Source organism: Lepidochelys kempii, chromosome 14 (assembly GCF_965140265.1).
Source record: "Lepidochelys kempii isolate rLepKem1 chromosome 14, rLepKem1.hap2, whole genome shotgun sequence".
In the NCBI taxonomy this organism is placed as follows: domain Eukaryota; kingdom Metazoa; phylum Chordata; order Testudines; family Cheloniidae; genus Lepidochelys; species Lepidochelys kempii.
The window spans coordinates 36,977,105-36,981,040 of record NC_133269.1 but is presented as its reverse complement, the minus strand read 5'-3'; the positions used below and the strand labels follow the sequence as shown (position 1 = coordinate 36,981,040).

Genomic DNA, 3,936 nt, shown 5'->3' with positions numbered 1-3,936 from the left:
TCACTCTCGTCTGAAGGCAGTACCCTTCCCCTCGTCAGCAGAACAGTGGACCGTCCAACCTGCTGACTCCTCATCTAGTGACGATCTCGGGCTAAAGCTACTGTTTAAAAGACACAAATAGCAGACACCTTAATGCTAAAATGGGCCCACCCAGATACTGGAGACCCTGGGTTGGGAAGACTCTGGTCATAATTAATTGGGTAACATTGTTATTCTCTGTATTGGTATTTCCAAACTGTGCATATCGGGAGCATAACTCCTTTGTTTCACTTGCGTACCATATTGCTATGTTAACAAACCAGACTGATTGCTGGGTATGTGCTCCAACGCCACTGTCCCCCAAAACGGGAATGCCCCTTCACATGCTGCCCTTGACCCTAGCAGAATTAGCCACCACCAAAGAGCAGGAAAGAATGGACTCGCCGTTCTGGAATAAGACCTCTTTACAGCAAGCCACCTATCAGGACCAGGAGTATTCAGTTGCAGTACTCACTGAGGGAGTGTTATGTTTTACCCGAAACCAATCTGATCACTATGGGCGTCCTGTGGGAAAAAGATCCTGTGTTATTACACAGTGGGCTGATGGGTATTGGATAAAGACCAACAGGGGAGGCCAGCAGTGTGGGTGTAATGGTTCCTCCCCTTTTAGGGAAACTCTTACGAATAATCTTACCACAAAAAAGGGGTTTGGAAATGTAACTTGCCGTCCAGTTAACATCTCCAATGTAGCAAGCCAATGGTGGGTTTGTAGTGGTCCCTATGGCGAGTGTAATTTGAACAGCACAATTAGAAATGCCCCCACTTGTACCCAATCAGGAGGATGGGATGCCCCCTTAGGGGCATATGAACTGTTTGGAAAAGCAGCCATAAATATCCCAGGAATCCCCTTAAGAAACAGTCCTTACTGGGCCCTACAGGGTCACTATTTTGTATGTGGCCGAAAGGCTTACAAGGTGCTGCCAGCCAACTGGACAGGTAGCTGTTATATAGCTCATGGAGTTCCTCATCTTTCCATAACTGCCACACTGCCCAAAGGAAAGATTAGAAATGCCCGAGACACCTCTGTTGAGTCACGAGAAAAGATCCTGCGGCAACTGACTAAGGCATTGGAGAAGAAATATGAAGAATCCCCTCACAACTGAGAAGCTTGTAGGGTGCTCTGTACTGGGAATAGCGCCACTGGTTTCTGGACCAGCCATGGCATGCATAGGCCTCTATACTATAAGGCTGCAGATGGTACTTGAGAAGGTGGCCTTAGAGTTAGAGGACTCGGTTAGTGATTTAGGATCAGCAGTAAAAACATTAAATAAAGAGGTACAGCAGCTCAGGACGTTTTCCCTCCAAAACAGGCTGGCTTTGGACTATCTCTTGGCATCCCAAGGAGGGGTTTGTGCCCTCATCGGGCCCCATGTTGTATATATGTAAATGATCGCAGTTATGAGATCTATGAAAAGGTGGTACAGGCTGAGGCCCATGCCCGAGCCGGAGCACAGGTTGTCTATACTGCCCCCGAGAGCGATTGGTTGCAAACCTTGTTTTCAGGCTGGGGTTTGTCGGCTTGGCTTGGTGGTTTATTTAGCCTGCTATTGAAAATTCTCTTTCCTGTATTGCTTGTATTACTGGTATTATGCTGTGCAGTATCATGTGTTAGGGCCCTTTTGCAAAAGTTAATAAGTCATTCTCTTCTGGGCTATCACAAAGTGCTTATGCAAAGTCCTATTGTAAAGAAATAAGTAGCCCAAGTGAGAAAACTCAGAGCCAAGGTTGTTGAGTGTTCTCAAAGGAGGGACTTGTTGGGGACACTGGGGCATGGCCACTAGGTAACTCGAGGGGATGGAAGACCACAACTGTCGATGAAGCCCCCTCGCACTAGGCCCAGGTGTCCTTGGCCCCCCCTCCTGCCTGGAGGCACTCGCAGCAGCTCTGCGTACTAGGCCCAAGTGTCCTTGGCCCCCCGCCTGGAGGCACACACAGCAGTTATGCTGAGAATCTGCAACAATACGCTGCAGAGTCAGACTGCCTGAAACTAAGCAAGGCCAAACAGGGGAGATATGGAAGAACAATGCTGAATAAAGCAGCTTTATGTATAGTTTAACAAATGATACAGAGAACCAGGGAACTAGCTGGGAACTGGATTGGCTGGCTATATGGATACTTGGGGCAGCTTGCTATTGGATAAGTATGCTGGGAAAAAGGATGTATAAAAGCCTGTGTAACTTCCTGCTCTGTGTGCAGGATTTGAGATTTTATTCTCCCTGTACATTTTTGCAGCTGCAAATAAACTTTTCTGCTTCTCCACCCCGTTGTGATTATTGGGTGTAGCACACCGGGTAACGAACCACTCAAGCTGTTGTTCAGCCTCTCGGCACTGGGTGCCGGCAACAACATGTTGAACTCAAAGAGCTGCATAGGCCTCTGTGGTTCTGGGGCCCCGGGACTGGCCACCAATCAGCTGGCTGGCAGGCCCTGGGGTGGCCAGCAGAGCAGTGAGCGGCTGGCAGGAGGCGCTCAGGGGCAGTGGAGAGGACCGAGCAGCCAGTTCAAGGAGGGGGAAGGAGGTGGGAAGAGGCAGGGCGCGGGCGAGGCCTCGGGAGAAGAGGCGGCGCAGGAGCGAGGCCCCCAGGCGGAGTGGGAGTGGAGCACCCACTGGGGGAAAAAATGTCAGCACCTATGAAGAGATGTGCTACGGGGTTCTTTACTGGAAAGTTCACATGTTTTGGCTCTTCAGACGTAATCCACTGTGGGAAACCAAAACCAGAAATATGTCACCCAAGAAAGCCCCCTCCCCTAGGAAAAAGAAGTTCCTAACATTTTTCCAATTACTACCCATAGTGGGACAGATGTGGAACCACTGTAAACAGAGATAAGATCCAGACAAAGCCACAAGATGGTATGAAACCCACTAACCCACCTGTCGCAGCGCCAATCAGCGGAGATTTCACCTCAGTTAAAACAGTGATGTTTTCTCAAGGAGAAAGGGATGGAAAAATTCTTGCCAGTGGAGAGACAGTCAGATGAGAGACAGAATGATCCAAACCATGCAATTTTGGAAGGTGTATTAATGAAAGGGGCTTAAGAACCTACCCAGAATAGAATAAAAGAGCAGCTGCTTAACTGACCTACAAACGACAGAAAATCCACAAAAGCAGCTTTTCAACTCAGAAGCCTTATGAGAATACAGTGCAAATAACTAGCTAAGGAGTTATAAACAAAACCAAACCATACCCCTGTTACAAACAAAACCTAACAAAGACACCATAACAAATGTCTTCATTTTCTTTTAGCCATGATAGTCTACCAAAGAGGAAGGGCACCAGTCCTGGAGATATTGCAAAACCAGGCTGATGCATGGAGTAAACACCTAATCCAGCTCCCTGTTCCAAAAATCCATTTAATATGTAGTCCTTAGATAAAGAACATATCAGATATTAAACTGGTAAGAACAGGTACTGTGCTTGATCTTAGCTAACAAAGGCCAAGAAGCAATACTCCCAGTGTGTGGCAGACAATAGTTTAGTCTCCAGATGATTGTAATGCTTTAGCCTAATCCAGATGATTGGGCTCTTTGCAGGGGTAATTTAACGGGGTGGGGTATAGTGGCCTGGAATGGGCAGGAGGTCAGATTAGCTGATCTGCTGGTTCCTTCTGGGCTAAAACTCTATGAATCTGATTCAAAGGACCACAACCTTCCTCCTCTTCTGCTCCTATGAACTACCCCAAGTCTGGGCAAACCATTTAGAGAGACGCTTTAGGGTCTCTGTCGTGTAAGTTGTTGATTTACAGAATGTTCGGGGCAGCCTGTTTCCTTGAAGCGAGCTCCTCACAGAGACAGGCAGCAGCCAAATGGGAGCTCTGTGGATCACACTTAGCACCTAAAACCTGGGCTTTGGTACCTAAGTACCTCACTGGACCCGGGCCAAGCTGCCCCTGGGCAAA

The 3,936-nt window shown here is 48.0% G+C and overlaps 1 non-coding gene across 1 annotated transcript; it reads right to left on the bottom strand.

Annotated features, from left to right (window-relative positions):
• Positions 1-3,303: 3,303 nt before the first annotated feature.
• On the bottom strand, positions 3,304-3,487 carry LOC140898432 (U2 spliceosomal RNA). The gene has a single exon (XR_012154990.1). It is a non-coding gene; the product is annotated as a U2 spliceosomal RNA (small nuclear RNA).
• Between the last annotated feature and the right edge of the window lie 449 nt (positions 3,488-3,936).